Genomic DNA, 20209 nt, shown 5'->3' with positions numbered 1-20209 from the left:
TTATTTATTTGGGGGGGGGGGCGGGGGGTAAAGAGAGAGAGGGAGAGAAAGAGAATCCCAAGCTGCTCTGCCTTGGCAGCACACAGGCCAAAATGGGGCTTGAACACAAAAACTGTAAGATCACGACCTGAGCCGAAAACCAAGAGCCGGTCGCTTAACACTGAGCCACCCAGGTGACCCTGTGCCAGATTCTATACTTAAACCTAGAGATTCTATTTATGCAGATGGCAGTGGGTACCTCCAAGGGTCCTCATGCTAATTATGTCTGTGCATGCTGGGTTCACTTTAAAATTTTGTTAAGTCTTTGCCGGTTTTCACATTTGTGGATTTCTGTATTACTCGTCAGGTACAGTGACGGCAGTGGCTGTATGGCAGAACTGCCCCACAACTAAAAATTTGAATAAAGAAACAATTTTTACTCAATTTATTTAACCTGCGAGGAGGTCTATACACATACACATTCTGGGCATAAAGATGATGATATCCACTTAAAAATAATTTGATGGCGACATTTACAGAAACATATAGCTCCCAAGCCATTCAAACAGAAGTGTTCTGTCAACTCACAGGGGATGTGACATGGTGGGAAGCTTTTTGTCAACCTAGCAATACCCTCGTAACAGTAATTATTGGAATTATTGGAACAGGAATTATTGGAATGTTCAGATCATTTCCCTAAAGGAACTTGATGGGTGCAAAATAGTGTTATTATCAAGATTCTCTATCATTTTTAAAATTATTATACAATTCACATTTCATACTGGTTCTCAAAAATAACTAGTTTAATTATAGAATAAATTATGTTTATGTCATTCTCTGATTCATGTTAATGATGTAATTTATAAATTGTAAAATATATGGGGCGCCTGGGTTGCTCAGTGGGTTGAGCGTCCGACTTCGGCTCAGGTCATGATCTCACCTTCCGTGGGTTCCGGCCTGGCGTTGGGCTCTGTGCTGACAGCTCAGAGCCTGGAGCCTGTTTCAGATTCTGTGTCTCCCTCTCTCTGACCCTCCCCCGTTCATGCTCTGTCTCTCTCTGTCTCAAAAATAAATAAACGTTAAAAAAATTTAACATAAATTATAAAATATATAATAGTAGTAATAAGAGTAATGATTTAGAAAGTGCTGTTCGAATTTTTCTTTTTTTTTTAGAATTTCTTGTTTTGATGTTTATTTATTTTTGAAGGAAAGAGAGAGAGACAGAGTTCGAGTGGGGAAGGGGTAGAGAGAGAGGGAGACATAGAATCTGAAGCAGGCTCCAGGCTCTGAGCTGTCAACACAGAACCCATCACGGGGCTCGAAACCACGAACCGTGAGATCATGACCTGAGCTGAAGTCGGACACTTAACCGATGGAGTTACCCAGGCGTCCAAAGTGTTAGTTTTTCTAATCCTCCAATAGCATCCATGAGTAGTAGAGTAATAGAAGATAGGTAACTTGCCTAATGCCATAGAGCAATTACTGCCTAGGCCACGTACTCAAATCCAGGGCATCCTTTTGGAAGTCCTGTGCTTTTGATGTCCATTCTATACTGTCTAAATAAGTCCTCGTTTGGTCATTTAGGTCATGTTAATAAACAAAATATTGAATTATTGATTCCAGAGAATCAACCGGCATTTGACTGAACATTTATTATGTCTTAGAAATAGTTTATGGCTTCTCACTCAAAACAGGTTCAGCTGTCTTTGCAAAAAGAATCAGAGAATCATTAAGGGATATGTGTTTCTTCTAGGCCTTCTCTCTACCAACCCAAGCATAGCTGTGAACAAATGCAAGTATAAAAGATGATGAGGAGAGAATTCTTATGGCGTACCATTCCCCTTCATTAGTCTGCCAACAAATATAAATGCTGGTTCTCCCAGCCTGAGTAGCAGTTAACCCACAGAAGTACAAAGTACTAATGCAAGATTTTGACCTTGCTCACACTGCTGAAATTCTAATAGGTGATGACAATGCGCTGAGTCCTTTAATGACATAGATTGTTTACTTACGGTCCTTCCACCAATGGCTTAACAACACTGTACAGAGTTGCATAAAGTGGTTTGCAGCCCTGTTGTCAAGGAATTAAAATACACTGTCCACCGTGTCCTAGAAAACTGTTAACACGTTGTTAGTAGTTTCCAAGCAAGGACATTGTTAAACATATTTCATATTAATGTAGTCTAGCTCAGTGGCAATTTTCTTCTAGTAAAGAAATATGGGGCTCCTGAAAGGTTTAAGCAAATAATACAGAGTGCACCTGAAACATTCACAAGTCATGCGTTGAACTTTCTCTCCTTGTATCTTAATAACCCGATAATACATTCTGTATCTAATTACACAGTATTTTTTTATGTTGACTTCCAGGGGTGTGTGTGTGTGTGTGTGTGTGTGTGTGTGTGTGTGTGTGTGTGTATATATATATATATATATATATATATATATATATATATATTTATTTACAAGTATTATTAAGAAACCGATAATGTAGAGAGATACAGCTATTTTATGTACATCTGGTTGGAAATTTTTAAGTGAAGTTAAAATGCAGAATGTGATTATGTGTTCATTCTATAGTGAGTTGTTAATCAGAAGAGGTTAATAAGATTCAATTAAGGATTAGATGCGTATGAGAAATTTAATAGTGTGTTCTTAGGAAAAATAAGAGTTTCTCTGTAACAGTAGTATAGACATAAACAGTTATCAGGCCTCAGGCACTATGGAATAAACTAACCAGCTACCAGAGTTAAGAAGAAATTTCCTTGGCAATGCTATATTTCTCAATTAGGTGCATCATGGTGAGTTTATGGCTTTCTCCTAAAATATCCACCATTAGACTCAGTAGGAAGCGGGATGCCCGACTGGATAGACCATTGGCTAGTTCTGGTGTGTAAATTCCAGTTTGGAATTTACAGGTCTCTTGAAATTCTAAAATCCAACAAGATTTTCCCCAGGCTCTGGAAACTAAATCATCTCTGGGACCAAAGGAGATACATTTATGCTGCTGACAAGGAATGCATGTACTGGAGGAAAGGAGAGAAAATCTAAAAGGCCTAAATACTGAAGGGGTGTTCTCACTTCATTTATCAGTGATTTTAACCCACTATATTATTTTTTTCCTCTGGACAGTTGGTTTGTACTATTGTTAGTTTGGTTCATATCACATTTATTTTAAGGCTGATTTTTTTAGGGATCAACTATGTAAAATTAAATATTTACCCCAACTTCCAAAACTTCAGAAAGAATATATTCCTTCCAGTATGACTACCCAGTGAGTCACGACACTAATTTGTTATCACCAAACACTGGAAAATGGGTAATATTTGTTAGCGAAACGAGGCAATGAGGGATAACTGAAATGCTGACATTAAAATGTTCATATAAAAATCCAGTATTCTCCCATCAAGCAGCCATGACTTGGATGACTAAGACTGAAAATTAGAAGTGAGAACTTGAATCCTGATTCAGTACAGATCTGACAATAACTGATATAGCCTCAAGAACATTGATAGAAAGAAAAAATAGCACAATAGTAATGACAGGGTACAGGTGAAAGTCAGGTATTTGAAAAGACAGACAGCAAATATTCATGCAATAGACTATTTTTCTATGTAGAAACAAAAGGGGGGTTTTAAATCTAAGTCATCAAAGGATGGGAACAGTTACCACCAACAACTCCTCTAGAGTTCGAATACCTCCGCAACATTCATTCATTCATTTTGGCAAGTGCCCTGACTTACTCTGATATCTATTGTTGAGCTACGCTTCTTTATAAGGAATTACCCACATGCACCGATATCCTGTTTCTCGTTGAAATATCCTTATTGTAATAACATCATTACTTATATTAAAGCAAACTCTATTCCCCATGATTCCCAGACATCTATTTCTTCTCTTCAGGCCCATGAACCACCTCTAATCCCTCTATGAGGTACATCCGCTCATTTTGAAGGTTTGCTTTTTTCTAGTTGCTGGGATTTATTAAAAAAAAATGAAAGAAGGAAGGAAAGAAAGAGAGGAGAGGGTAGGGAGGGAGAAAGAGAGAAAACAAAAGCACCTGAGTGAACGAGCTCTTGCTTCTGCTATGGCTTTTCAGTAGATCCCTCTGGTACCTTCTATTGAAAAAGCCTACCGTTGTGCCAGTTGACAAGGGAGGAGCCTTTGTAGAGTCCAATATCTTATCACAAAGCTGGGAAAATAGGGTGAATATGAAGTGGAAAGACAATAATAACTTGACAACTGGCACAAATGGAAAATAAGAGTAACTGTTACAGTAGCAGGAAAGGATCAGTTCAGGCCAAGGCAAAGATTAAAGAGAGCATATAAAGGGATGGATGAAGGCAAGAGCTATCTCATTGATAAAATATGTAAGACTGGGGTTGGCTTCACTGTATGGGACCAATATATATTGAAAAGAATATGAGTTTGGGAACAAATGAGGTGAGATTGAACTCACATGTGATCTCAGCTCCATCATTTGCTCTCTGTGTAAATGGGCAAAGGCAACAATTTTTCTCCCAACCCCAGATTCTTCTCTATAAAAGGTGGCAAATAATATTGTATTTCTAATGCTGAGGTGCCTAGCACAAAACCTAGTGCATAGTATCTACTAAGTAAATGATGTACATTAAGTATGTTAGTAGAAAAATTTGCTTCCCCCTTTAGACTTTACTTATGGTAAAGAACATCTATATCTTGTTTATTCCTTATCCTTCTTTATTACCCTGCTAAAAACCTATCTTTTACATCCTCTTCTGTTCATGTTTACTATCACCATTAGTCATAAAGGATCAAAATTATGTGGCAGAATCAATAAAAATTAAATATTAATTACTGCAGAAGCATTGATTGGTGCAGTCTTCTGCTATCACAATCTACAAAACAGGAAGAATGTCTGTGCAATAATTTTCCACTTAATATGAAAGCTAATTACAAAAATTATGCTTTCTGAAGAAATGTTTTACTACTTATCACAGATATACGTTGTAACCAAGAGACTCATTTTACCATTGCTCCAGCATTGCTACCATGCTTCAGAAAATAACATTAATTCTGTACAATAGAGAAAACACTTTCGAGAGAGAAATGGCTGATACTTACATTTCAATACTCCTCTTAGACTTACATTCTTTCCTTGGTCAATGGCATGCAGTGAGCACCCAACTCTCTGAATGACCACATCTTGTGGTTGGACATAAGTACGGGGATGAGAGATACCCTAACTATTGATGACCAGGGAATTCCTAGAGGGTTCCATCAAAATAGCTCCCCAAAATGTCTTCCTGAAACCCCATGAGAGGATTAGTGATCCTTTTTTTTTTTCCTTTGGCCACAATTCACTTTTACTCATCCAGGGAATTTTCTGGGCTTCAGCACGAATTTATTTCAAAGTGGATTAGTTATTATAATATAAAATCAGCCACATTTAAGCTCCGGTTTTTATCCTCCAAATTCAGGCAATTCAGATCTTCCCCTAATATGTTCCTTGATTCAGTAGACACAATTTCTGCTTTCTTTTTGGAAGGATTTTGCACCTGTTTTATGCCACATTATATTCTGCCTCTCACTGCAATTAGGTGATACTGTATTTCAGTGCCAGATTATAAACTCTGAAGACTTGTGCCCCTCCTGTTCTCATATAGTTTAGTACTGTATTCTGTAAGTGCAGGGGCAGAGCAAGTGTGTGGTGAATTGAATTAATCTGAGACAAATCGCTTTCCATAGCAATGTACATGGACCTTCAATACAGAAGCTACCTTGAAGAAGTTAAGTTAAACAAACTATTTTAAAAGATCTTAACCCTGACCATAGTTACTCCTCCTGTGATGGCCAATTTTATGTGTCAATGTGACAGCGACATAGATTGTCAGGCTATTTGGGTAAACTTCACACTTGTTGTGTCTGTGCGTTTATGAAAGAAGTTGATATTTGAATCAGTAAACTGAGTAAAGCAGATTTCACTCTCCAGTGAGGGTGGGCATTGTCCATCCATTTGCTATAGACTGAATGTTTGTGCTCCCCGACCCCAATTAATATGTGGAAACCTATTTACTGATATTTTGAGGTAGGCCTTTGAGATTTGTGCCCTATAGAGATCTCTGAGGGCTCCCTTGCCTTCTGCCACGTAAGAAAACAATTAAAAGCAGCCATTTATGAACTAGGGAATAGGTTGTCATCATACACCAAATCTACTAGAATACTGATCTTGTATTTGACAACGTCCAGAACTCTGAGAAATAAATTTCTGTTGCTTATAAGCTACCAAGTCTATGGTATTTTATTAGAGATGCCTAAATAGACTAAGACACCCTTGAAACACTGAATAGAACAAAAGGCAGAGTAAGGGAGAATGAGCTCTCTGTCGGACTGTCTTCCAGCTGGGACACTGGTTTCCTGCCTTCAGGCACAGGCTAGAACTATACCATCCCCCGTCCTGGGCCTCCAGCTGGCTGACTGCACATCTTGAGATTTCTCAGCCTTCGTAACCACAGGAACCAATTGTATATATCCAATTGGTTCTATTTCTTTGGGGAACCCAAATGAATACGCCCCCATAACTGTTTCATCAATCCAAGAATGAGATGCACAGGCCACATAGCCCCAGAGTCTCTTGTCTCCATTGTCAGACTAAAGAGTCCAAGACGAGATGAAATGACTCAGTCGTGATGTTCATCTCATAGACTGACCCTAGAGAGAGCCATTCAACTGACACAAGTAACACAAATTTCTTTACATGGCTCTTGATGACACTCTGTCCTTCCTGTCATATTCAAACCAGATAAGCACTAGCACTCCGCAGGTGCCTGTTTCCCTCTCCCGTGTCCACCAGCTGTAGGTAACATTCTTCCTGAGGGACACTGATCACCCTAAGCAGAAATTCAATGCAACTTAAAAGTTGAGAGTCTGAAATAGTTTACTTGGATAAATCTATGGCATAACATCTTCAGAATATGTGTCCCTCCCTCTTTAAAGAGCATAAATAACTTCCTAGGTACTCATTGAATAATGAGAAAAGAAAAGTTACAACAGAAAACAAGGAAATGGCACTCTACCTTTGTGGAATCAGCAATGCCAAACACTAAGTCTTTTGGCTGACCAGGGTTAGAGAATAACACTTGCATGTTGGTCTTATTGTATTAACGTTACCAAACAAAATCTAGGTAAATAAAGAAATAATCATGCACGTCAATGGTAAATAAGAAAACATACACAATTATACTGCAAATCAGTTGGTAAAGCATTTTTAATGATCAGAACTAGTTACTTCAATTTTTCTTGTGTTTTACTTCATTATTTTCTGGAAAAAAAATTGCCTCTTATATGAGGAACTAAGCTACAGAAATACAATTGGATTTCCCACATGCCTCAGGGAGTATGTCCTTTATCTATCCTCCCACGATAAAATTAGAAAAAGAAGTTGATGAGTTTGAGCTGAGAGTAGCCTCATGAGTGACTAGAAGCCCAGTGAGGAGGGACAAAGAAGCATTAGCTTTATTGGAAAAGTGACAAGTGTTTTCAAGGCAGAGAAGTTTTGCCTTAGGGTTCCATCATACTAATCCGTAAACCCAGACTATACATTGACTTAGCATTTCCAAAAAGTACAAGCCATGCCAGTATGGCATGTTGAAATAGAATCAAAGGGGACACAGATTCAGATTTACCACTATTCGCTGCATGTGATTCTAATATGCTCTAGAGTGACACTAGTTCAACACAAACATCACATAGATGCATGTAACTAAGGAAAAACAGACTTTTTATGAAGAGCTAAAAGATCATCAATATGTCTTTATTTTCTCTTGCCAAAACCACACGGTTTGTGTAAGTACCAATGCAAAGAATAGAGGGCAAGGTGTCATGAAAATTTTGGAATTATAATCATGAATTATCCCTCTGATTGTTGGCGCTCTGGCTGTCGTTTTCTCTACACAGCACCATAATGAAGTAGAATGCCATTATTGCCAAGTTTCTTGATCAATAAAGAATAACAAACTAAGGTAATTCACATTTTGTAAAAAAAAAAAAAAAAAAAAAAAAGGAGGTCTTTCAAGCCCCCAACATTGTTTATTTCACTGTGAATTTGGACGTTTTGTAATGTCAGGATAACTAGTTCATTTCCCAAACTCTTTTTCATTTTCAACTTTTTAGCACCACGAGGCAATTTTCACTCTTTGACCTACATCCAACAATGAGAACCCACTCAAAACCATTCTCCTCTCAAGGCAAAATGGACTTGGCTGTTAAAAAAATATGGATATTAACCTACATTACAAATTGCCTTTTATAATTCAATGCTCTTTAATTGACTTGTTTTTTGTGTTTCTGGTTTTTGTTGTTGTTGTTGTGGTTTTTTTGCTAAACAAATATGAATCCCACATACAGGGATTTGATTTGATCCACAATTCAATTCAGTGGGTGTTATGTACTGATGCATGTTCGCTTACAGTGTGTACTGGCAAACATAAATGATGAGAGAGAAAAAAAGAATTTTCAAGCTGAAGATAAAAAGGACTTTCTTTCCAAGTTGATTACCTTATTCCTCCTTTCTTTGGAGTCATTTCCAGTCATTGCTGGGTGGGGTGATTAAAAAAATTGATTATTTAAATAGGGCTCTATCTTTAGAGGTTGCATTTAGGGCAAGATGAATATTGGATATCTTGGTAATGGAAGCTCTCCCCAAGGGCATTAGAGTTTTCTTTCAGAGCGGGATAAGTGCAGTGATAAATACTCTGAGTACCTATTGTCCACTATGATATCAAAAAATGTGAACAACTTGATACGGAAAGACGATAATTCGCATTTGCCACAAACTAATGCAGTTTCAGCCTTCTTCCCAGGTCCGGGTGCGTCAAATACTGCTAGAAGAGTATCACTATGGATCCAAATTGCCCCTTTCTTCTTTTACTTCCTTCATGGATTGTTATCTGGGAGAGAATCTCATGCATGTATAAAGAGAATACCTTATCAGAAATGGGAAACTGTTCAGAGAATCCAGAGGCTCAACTGTTCCCACATGTGCTCAGATTCTGAGTCATTCTGGTTCTCAGGAAATGGGCAAATCTCCTTTTCACAGCAATTTTCAGAGCCATTTGGGTGTGTCAGGGAGGCTAAAACTGCTATGAACATGCACAGGGAAGTTGCTGGCAGAGTAGACATGTGAACTTTCAATGGGAATAAAGGATGGATAAAGATAAAGACAAAGATAAAAAGAAAGAACTAATCTGTATTGTACATGCCATTTATCCTCTTTCTTGGGTTGGCAGATAATTTTCTTCCAAGTACAAGGGAAATAATATATTGAAACATTGTCAAGCATATTTATTAACATATTCATACGCAATCTGAGTCATTCACAACGATTTTCCTTTTTCCAGGCACGGGCGAATGTAGATAATCAATGTTACCAGTGACTACAAATAGTGTTCTTAAAAGACTGTCTTCCCTTTTCAACAGACAGATTGTCAAACTACCAAACAGGAATGTTCAATGTTCCAGAAATAGTGCTTACTTGACTAATTGCAGATTAACACTTTCTAGGCATCAGTGATATTAGAAAGCTTCAAGCTGTAGTAATTTCTTTCCCTTAAAGACAAAGCAGTACAATAGCCCAGGGCCTATCAAAGACGTCACCTGTGTGCATAAAACTTAACAGCTACTTTTTCTTTCTTCATGAAAACCCAGGATTCTTAGTATTAAGCAGATGTTTGGGGAATAAAGAGCATAATTATTGTTTCTTTAAAAGAAAACAGAAGGAAATTTGAGCAGTAAGAATATATACACAGAGAGAGATAATAAAATAATTCAAGGAGAATTAGAAGGGTGATGGTTTATAAAAGTATACAAATATTAAGAATCTAGTAATTCATAAATAATGAAGGCAATATGGGGATCCTGACTAGAGCACAGAGCAGAGCATTTAAAAGCTTCTGCTCTTTTTCTCAGATTGAATACTCCTCTTCTCAGAAACCACTATGCAGTTCTGGTACTTTTCCCCATACTGTGAGACACTCATCATTCCTTATTTATAGAGAGCTAAGTTGTAGGATTTGAGATGCCTCTGCATCCGAGAGCTAAAACTTCTGGGGATTACTGATCAATTCCAATAGTTCTAATACTTTTTGAAACCACCTTCCCAGCATTAGTTTGATACAAAACTCCAAGGGGTTCTTTTGTGAGAAGGATAGAGCTTGAAAGACGGGGGAGTTTAGTTTTCCACCTGTGGGAAAATTCTGTAATGCAAGGTGATGTCTGAGCTGAGAAAAACTGAGGAAAAAATATAAACTATCAGAAATTTATTTTTTTTTACCTTTTTAATTTCAATTTCGGGTAATATCCAGTGCTTTATTAGTTTCAGACGTATGATATAGTGATTCAACAATTCCATACATCATCACCTGGTGTTCATCACAAGTGCACTCTTTAATCTCCATCACTTATTTCATCCATCCCTCCATCCCCCTCCTTTCTGGTAACCATAATTTTGCTCATCAGAGATTTATTTTTATGGTGCAGAATTCCTTAGTGCTGAAGAGCCTGAGTGTTATGATCAGACAGCCTGGGCTTCAGGTCATGGCTCTGCCATTTATTATCCCTGTGACCTCAAGCAAGTTATATACTGTCTCAGATTTCTCTTCTATTAAAATGGAAATAATAATTCATGAGGGGTTTTGTAAAGGTTATGTAAAGTGATTAGGACCCTGTCATATGTTAAATGCCCAACAGTGGTGATTATAACAGTAATTACTTTTATAATAACATTAATAATTACCAATATTTTCAAGAACTTTAAGGAATTCTGTGGATGTTCGACACATATACTAGCCCAGAATGACGCCTGGGACAGTACTTAAAAGAACGTTTGACTTGGAAATTACTATCTCCCGAATTCTGATAAAGTTTTTCTCCTTACCATCTATTTCCTGACTGTACTGAGCAGATACTTGATGACTGCCGAAGATGCTGTTTCTTGAATAACAGAAAAACCTGAAGACTGATAATGAACTTACTTAGTTTACCCAGTTTCCTTCTGAATTTTCCTTTCTCCTGGGCTCAGGGCCCTGATTTCCTCAGGGCACATGCTTAATTGTAAAAGAATCCCCAACCTCTATTGAGCAGCATAATCACAACCCAATAATTGGAAATGAACTCAATCACAAGTAGGACTCATTGAGTTCCTGTTGGGTCCCAGACACTTATCCTAGGTGGTGATGATGCACCAAAAGCAAAAAATAAGCCTTCCCTCCCTTAGGTACCTTACAAAGAATAATTGCGATTTTCATAGGGAGCTTCTTTATCTTTATCAACTAAGATCAAATATGTTCAGAATATGAAGATTTCTAATTCATTTCTCATTATTTCCTCTCTGGCATGACATGTGTTCACTTTCAGTATATCTCTAATGATCATCTTTCTGATGCTTTCTCAAGGATGAAGTTAACAGATAGAACTGAGTGCTGAGAGATACAAGAACCAAGAAAGGAAAAAAAAAAAAAACTATACAGAATAACAAATCACAATCACAATTTTCACCTAATCCAACACCTAACTGAAAAGGTGTACTCTCTATCACATGGATGGTTGAATTTTGCACAGAATTAAATTATGAGGAGTAAGAGAGAAGATAAAGAATCAGAAAATATAAATCCTTCTCTCAAGAAACTTGGAGGAAGTGTTTTGGAATCAATAATGGAAAAAAAACACATGAGCACATTCAAAAGGATAAAGTTTTTGTGAAATAATAAAAGGAAATGGATCTATGTCAAGTATGTGTCTGTTTATGTTACCTGTTTGATAACTTTCTCTCCATCAAAAAAGTTAATGTCCTTAAAGTCAGGCCCTCCAACTATCACAACGTTCTTAACATCAATTTAGTTCGATCAAAGAGTTACGTCAAAACATTGTTGGGAAAGTTAGCAACCAGAGAATAACAATAGAATAAATATAATTTTGGGGAAAACACTACATATGCTAATATAATGTATTTGGTGGATTGAAGGAAAGTTGATATGTAGAAAAAGTTAGATGTGATGAATAGGCAACAATCACTGAGAAAGATTAAAGTGCTCCTATAATAGAATCAGAAATAATAAAGTAACTGGTAATAAGCTTAAGAAGAAATATATAGTCTGTATATTAAGAAATATGTATAATGCTATTAAAAGACACAAAAACCTGCACAAATGCTAAGATAAACCACGGTGTGTAGAGGATGGTTCACACAATACAGTTTCCCTATTAAATCTTACATAAATGAATCCAAAGAAATATACCAACAAAATTTCTTTTTATAAAATAACAAGCTTCCTCTACCCATTATACAAATACATGAGTAAATAAGAAAGAAGAGATGGGCAAATTCTGAACTTGAAGAATATTGAGAGAAAAACTTAATTCACAGTCATGAAAATTTCCTTGAAAGCAGAAATGATTCAAATGAAATGTCATCATTTGAAAAATTAGCCAACAGAACAATGGCACAAAACAAGACGTCCAAGAAATATATCAAAGCACACATGGGAATTCAGTATGTGATAGTGATGAGATTTCAAATCTGTGACAGAGCAGATGGATGATTCAAAATGGTTTTGGGAAAAGTAGTAACCATCAGCAGTAACGATTGAATCTCTATATCATATCTCACACCAAAATTATTTCCAGAAAGAAAAAAAAAGCCAGCATAATGGATGAGAATAATATGTAGAAAAATTTAACACTTTTGAGTGAGGAAGCTGTTGACATATACAAAAGATAATAATCCAGATTCCATAAATGAAAAGACTTATACATTCAACTCTATCAAAATGGGAAAAAATTCTGCAAAGCATAAATATTACATAAACAATATTAAAAACTGAAATGTGCAGCTCATATCACAATGCTTTGATACATGGAGAGTCCACTGATATCAAGAATAAAATGGTCTAAAATTAAAGAGAAAAATGGGCAACAAATGTGAACTGACAGTTCAGAGGAAAGGTTAAGCAATGGATTTTAAAAATATGAAAAGCTACTCATCCTTCTTCATAAAAAGACAGATGCAAACATAAGCTATAATGAAATGTAATTTTCATCTATCAAATTATCAAAACTTGAAAAGACTGTAAGCCCAGTATTGACAATGGTTTTGGAATGACTAGTCTCACTCAATGCTGGTGGAATGCCATATAATTCAAGCATTAGTTGCTATATCAAAAAAAAAAAAAAAAAAAAAAAAAAAGGAAATATCTGAAATACCCATCAATGTATGGATAAATATATGTGTATATCCGTGATGGTACATCCATTCAATGCAACATTCAATGTTGGAATAACATAACGGTATACTTCCACATGTATTGATTGGATAGGCTCCTCAATTCTTACTGATCAGTGCTAAAAATCAAGGGCAGTAGAATGTGTATTATATATTTAGATTATATAAGAAACTGAAAACAACAGGGGCCTCAGGGAAGTGAAACCCGATAGCTAATTCAGGAGTGAAAATGAGACATTTTCTAACTTGCAACTTTTTAATTCTATACCATTTGAATGTATTGCCTGCCAACAGTATTTTTAAAAATATTAATCTGAGCAAAAATAAAAGTATCAAAACATGTTTAGTAACATATATAGATTGATGAAATATGTAAATCTTCAGTCTCTCCCAGAACCTCCATTAAAAATGAATGATCTGTTTTCAGAAGCATAAAACCACATACATACATAGAATGAATGAGAGAGGATAATTTGGTCATTGGGAGATATCAATAAAATGTTGCAAACTGGAGAACAGATAAAGAAATGGTTAGAAAATAATTCAAAGCTGAAATTCAAGCCTCTACAAGATAGAGGTAAACTTAAAATCTACACCCAAAACTCTGAAATGGATCAAAATGTGTAGAAGATCTATAGACAAGGACATATGGGTGTCCTTAGACATGGGTGTTCTTAGAAATGAAATCTGTCCAAGGATTATGAGGTGCTTATGGAAAGCTTCTAAAATGGAAGAAAACAAAGCAAGCTACAAAATAAGGGAACTTTAAAAAAAAAAAAGAGAGAGAGAGAGAGACAATGCCTGGAGCAGAAAAAATATATGAAAATACTATAATTAATATTCAGAAAGAAATAAAAATATCTCATCAACTGAAGAACACAATGTTTTTTGAAAAAGCATTAGTATAATAAGAATAAGCTGTTAGAAATTAAAAATAGGACAGCAAAAATTTTTAAAAAGACAATAGACATTGGGAAAATAAGTTTAAAAAGCTTTGTAAAAAAATGATATAGGAGATACAAAAGGAGATATGAATTTGGAGACAAAGACATGCAAATTAAAGAATAAGCCCAGAATGTGATTAAGAAGGGCACTAGAAAAGTTTGGAAAATTGAGAGGAAAAATTCCACCTCAAACAAACACATAAATAGAATTTTCCATATTTGCAAGGTCATAAAGGTGCAAACAGAAAGGACCTACAGTAAGCTCACTAAAATAAATAAAAAGTGACCTATGTCAGGTTCCACCGCTAGAGATCTTAGAAAAGTGAGGGTAACAGCTTCTAAACGTTTGCAGAAAAAAAAATGTATTTTCAGCTCAGCAAACATCAACACCAGAAGTTGGATCACTTTGAAGCACTGCTTTCAAAATTCTGAGGGAAAATGATCTGTGTTCCATAATAGCATACCCAGTAAAAAGCAACAACCAAATGTGAGCCGAGATTTAAAATAATCTCAGGCAGTGTCTCCAAAAAGTTTTCCTGAATGTCTATCCTGCTGATAGAGCTTTGCCAACCAGGCACTGCTCATCTCTGGGTGTCACCATCCACACAGACTTCGGGGTGTATGGAACTTCTGGATTTCTATATCAAGGTGATTCTGTTTACATTCATCCTTTGTGATGAAGTTACTGGAGAACAGGCTCAACAAAATAAAGCATTCACCCAAGAAAGAGAAAAAAGAACGAGGATCTAGGAAAAATGAGTCCCACCTGGCAGAGAGCAAAAAGAATTTCTGGGATTGTGATTAAGGGGACTTCAAAGTCTGGAATACCTGTTGTCCTTGAGAAGAAGACAAGTTCAATTTCAGCAGGGAGATAGAAGTCAAAGTTGCTTTTTTTTTTCTACAAGGAAAAATATTCAATTTGTTGACTTCCAAATGTATTTTATCATTTTGTGACAAGTTTTACAAGTACAGAGGAGAATTTGGTATTACATTAGCAATGGGGACATTGAAGACGAAGAAAATGAATAATGGAAGCAATTATTAACTTGGGAGAAAATAAAAAAGATCACAAGTGAAAAAGTGCACATTGTGTAGTTTTACTTTGAAGAATATTTATGGCATAATCATAATTTAATGCTGGATATTAATTAAACACAAAGTAATATATTAAGAAAAAGAGTAGAGGGGAAGTATGGTTAAAGTCATAATGTATGTGTAAATGCTAAGTCCTTCACACCCACAGTAGGAAATCAAGAGGAAAATATCCAAAATTGAATATCAAAATGTATTATTTATAAGCATGTTGTTTGAAAATGTGAAAGTAAATATCCAGGAAAGAGCTAAAAGACTTGAAAGCGATTGGCTTTGAGAAGTGGAAACCACAGTTCAGGTCATGATCTCAAGGTTCCTGACACGCAGTGCCTGCTTGTAATTATCTCTCTCTCTCTCTCTCAAAATAAACAAACAAAATTAAAAAAAAAAAAAAATGGAAACCAGTAGTGAGGAGGAGTGAAAAAAGTTTTTGTACATATATTATTTTGATGCAAATAAAATTTCAATTAAACAAATGGCAAAATGTGTATCGTCAGTATCTCGTTTTTCTCACGTAGCAAGTGCAGTCATTTTGTTGTCTTCGTTTTCTGTGCAAGTTTTAATAACCTTTTAAATGGAAGGGTCAAACATTGTAGACACAAGCTACCACTTACAGACAGCACAAAGAAGAGCTTAATGGTGGCACATGACTTGATTGTGATTGTGGCATTTTAACTTTACAGCCGGCCTAGTGTTTACCTCCAGAGCAACCGTCAACACTGTATCATCACAGAAAACAGTTTAAAATCATTTCCTCCAATACACCCAGGGCCCCTTGCCTCATCTACATGTCCATTGCCTTCTGTCTCGGTTAACTTTGGTTTCACTAACAAAACAACCACAAAACTTAGTGGTTTAAAACACAAATAAATTTGTTTGCCCGTGAGTCTGGTCCCAGCTGGGCTATTCTTCTGCTCCTCTTGCCTGGGGTCACTCACATGACCGCTGGCATCCGGCAGCTCATCTGGGACTCTGAGGACCAAGTTGGCCGTCATAGTCCCGAGGGGTGTCACTGTCTTTCTGCAGGACCCCTTTTGTAGCCCGGTCTCTTATCCTCGAGTTGGCTGGCCTGGGGTTCGGCACACGGTAGCTTCAGTTTTTCAAGAGGATTAGGACCAAAGCTGTAAAGGCTTTTTGAGGGTTAGACTCAGAGCCACCGCAATATCACTTCGCCACATTCTGTTCATTAAAGCAAGGTTCAAGGCCAGCCTAGATTCAAGGGCATAAAAAATAGTCTCCATGGGTTTTTTGTTGTTGTCTCTCACGGTCTGAGCCGAAATCGAGTCGAGCCAGAGGCTCAACTGACTGAGCCACCCACGTGCCGCGGTATCCATGTTTTGAGGGGAGAAGTGGAAACTATTTTGTGGTCACATTTAATCCACGACATATCCCAGAACTGACTCCAATCTTACTCAGTTTGCAAGTAAGAGAATTTAAAGTGACACCTTGTTGATTTGTATTTGGAGGTCTGGACTAGTTCACACTCTCATCTGTTCGTATCTCGTGGCCTCTCTCCACCCCCGTATATTCACCTCTGCCTTAGGGCACGTTATCCTTTACAAGGTTTTATATCTGTTTTCCTCACAATAGGGCAAGTTTTCTTTGAAGGAGAACTCATGTAACGTTCGCTCTCCCATCTTGCAAGTCATTTTGCTTGGCAGAACGTACAAAAAATAATGGGGGCAGGTGGGTGGAGGTAATTTTCAAAAAAAAATCCCTTAACACCATTAAAATGAGTGAAAATGGAGTAAGAGAATAACATAGCAACAGTATTAGGAGATTGAGTTTGAAGTTTTCTAAATAAGATGCTTGAGGATTTGTGATAAAAATAGTGATTTAAAAATCAGGCAAGGAAAACAAAGAAAATAACAAAATGTCAACTGTCAGCTAATTATAGACCAGAAAATCGGTTTGGTGTTTACAACTATTAAATGGGGGAAAATCCAGCTACTTTTTGGCTTTTAATTATTATAAAGTCATCATTTTTATTGGTTTTTATTTGTCTTTGTGGCAACTGGAAAGCAGCTGGCATTTGGCAGGGAAAAAAAAACTGTAACCCCATAGAACTTTCAGCAAAAAGAGATACAAATTGCTGCATTTGATTAAACTATTGTGTAAAAATGTATTATTATTCTCATTAAGTAGTTCTGACCATAAATGTTAGGGAAACTCACGGTAGTAAAGGGCCGATGAATCATAGACTGAGGTCCAGAGTATAAAATTAAAGGATATTAAAGAATAGCAAATTTAAGCCGAAGGTTTTATTGGATAATGTGGGAGCAGGAAATGGAATTGAAAGGAGCCCTTTACTAAGAGCTAAAATATTGAATTATTTAGAGTAGTGCACAGGGACATAGCTGGGACCGATGGAATGAAACAAGGAAAATGAAAATTTTGTCTATCAGAGAAATGTCACTAACATTGGAGATATAATGAAACTGTCTCCCGGGAGACCTGCTTCGTCTAACATAGAACTTTTCAATCTTAAAGGCCAAAATCTCATCTGACCCTGTAGCATCCCAGCCTCCCGTACCTATGCATCACCATGGCAGAATGAATTATGTTTCCAAGCCGTAAAGACACTAGTGCTTAATGAGTTATTTTGTCTGTCACAAATGAATTATTCCAACAACCCACGTGATCACAATACCCATAGCCATCACCAGCAACAATGAAGAACAATCCCACTGAGATTATTACCAAGGTTATTGGTAGACCCTCTGACTTACCATATGAGTATGTGTGAGGGGGAATCTCTTCTGAGTTTATTGTCATCCTATAAATCCTCTTCTAGGAAAAAAATAGTTTCTGTCCTTCAAAGTGTACCCGTCTCTCTACCCACAAAATGGGTCAATGACGATGTCAGCTCCATACCTACAGAAGAAAAACAAAAACACACAAAGAAAATCACAAGATGTTGAGTACCTTTGTGACATTTATGAAATTATATAAGTTTCTCTACAAAAGAGAGAAAACACAGGCCCACAATTCCTAACTAGAAATCCCTGGGGCCAGATTGGTTTAGGAATTCAGAATGTTCAAGTTTGGAAAGGTAATACAGTACATCTACCTGAAACCTCTCCAAGAGGCCAATAATCAGAATGTGAAACATTTGACTGCTCATATACTAAGTGGGAATGACCGCAGGTTTTACAACCAGATTGATTCATATGAGGTCAGGTTTTGCCATGAAAGAGTTTATAAAAAAACACCCAACAACACTTGTTTTCCCGGCTTTGGGAGTTAAGAACCACAGGTTTGAGGTTGTATACCCACACCTGCTATGTTTAGTATATAAACAAATCTGAATACCAAGAGAAAATGAATGTTCTCATGTCTCTGGACGACGTAGCACTTGTAATTGCATTTGCATACACAACTTAATGAAGTAGCTTCCATTTTTCAGTTAGACCAAAAATAATCATATTTTAACAAAGAAAAACAAACGATGACAAAGTGAAGAAATCGATATGATAAAATATGATCAATATGTAAAGTATGATCTTACAATATTTCAATGTGCCATATAGGAAGCAAAACTAAGACACATTTTTAAAGTTGAAGTCCCATGAATAAGTCACATATGTTATTTGAAAAGTTCATGCTTAATTTTTAATTTTCTTGACTACTTTTGTTTGCTTCGTTACATGTGATCAACAAATATATATATTTTTTTAATTTTCATTTTTAAGACATGGAGACGGCTGCCTGACCTTATGGGACAGTTCTAAAAGGAGCGTGGAGTTAAGATAAGAGCTCATCCACAAAAATAAGTTGAAGCTAATATTGTAATTGCAAGCAAGATATTTGCTAATGACCTTTCCACAGGGCTTAACCACAAAAACAAAATGGCAGGCACAAGTATTCAGAGAATGTGTCCTTTTTTATTGTGCAAAGACATTAACTCTTTAATGAAATTCTGATTATATTAAAACTCGGTTAATTAATGTAAGATGTAAAAAAGAATCTTATTGTAAACAAAAGATGCACACTCCCATATTACCAAGGAAATATCCTTTTTTTCTAGAAATGTATATTTCTCATTCTTCCCCAGATTATAGATTTGAGCTAAGTATAATCATTAGATTCTTGGAAACCAAAGCTGATCTTAACAGGGCTAGGAACCAGATATACAGCAAATTTTGTGGATTGACGCTTTTGGGGACAGGACTTAACAAGTTTTATTTTGTCTTACGTTGCCTTGAAAGCATTAAATACACTGTATTGCTAGTCTTATTAAGCCATTATGAAGAAGGAACATTTCTATTTTTTTCACTCCCACCAAGTTTGATTATCAGAAACTTTTGAAATAATTCTGCTAGTACAAATATGTAAATCCCAAAAAAGGCCTAAGTTCTAGAAGTTTTAAGGTTTCATGGAGCTGTGAGGTCTAGCCAAAGAAAGCAGATCTTCCTGTAGGTAAGTGTGCTGTGAAGAGTCTAGGTTTGACTTTCAACATTTATTTCTTTGAGATGCCAGGGTGACTCAGCCCTTAAGCATCTGACTTTGGCTCAGGTCAGGCTCTCACGGCTCATGAGTTAGAGTCCCACATTGGGTGAGCTTGAGCCTCACTTCCGGGTAAAAACCAAGAGCCTCGCTTCTCTCTGTCTCTTTCTCTCTCTCTCACCCTCTGTCCTTCCTTGGATTCTCTCTCTCACTCTGCCCCTCGCTGACTTGCTCCCTCTCTCTCTCTCTCTCAAAAAAAAATACTTTCTTTGTATGTTATCCTGATTTACAACAAATTTATATACCGGATACTATAGAAAATAAATATAAGAAAGTATTAATTTTATTTACCAAATCTTATGTATACCCATGTTGAGTTTATTTGTACATTTTCTTCAGCAAACATAACTTTACAAATAATTTTCACCCTTTCTCCCAAACCAGTGTGTGTTGGGGCCATGGTCAATCACATTCTTAGTGAAGAGAGTGGGAGTAA

At 36.5% G+C, this 20209-nt stretch overlaps 1 long non-coding RNA gene across 3 annotated transcripts in view; it reads right to left on the bottom strand.

The window, feature by feature from the left end:
* Window positions 1-20209, bottom strand: part of LOC132670171 (uncharacterized) — a 451329-nt gene that overhangs the window by 383889 nt on the left and 47231 nt on the right. For all 3 annotated transcript variants that reach the window (XR_013555996.2, XR_013555998.2, XR_009606490.3), the window contains exon 2: window positions 17997-18141. This is a non-coding gene — a long non-coding RNA (uncharacterized LOC132670171). The remainder of the gene's footprint in view (window positions 1-17996; window positions 18142-20209) is intronic.

Source organism: Panthera onca, chromosome B3, assembly GCF_046562875.1.
Source record: "Panthera onca isolate mPanOnc1 chromosome B3, mPanOnc1 haplotype 2, whole genome shotgun sequence".
In the NCBI taxonomy this organism is placed as follows: Eukaryota; Metazoa; Chordata; class Mammalia; order Carnivora; family Felidae; genus Panthera; species Panthera onca.
The sequence above is the reverse complement of the archived record's forward strand: the minus strand, read 5'-3'. Positions and strand labels throughout refer to the sequence as shown.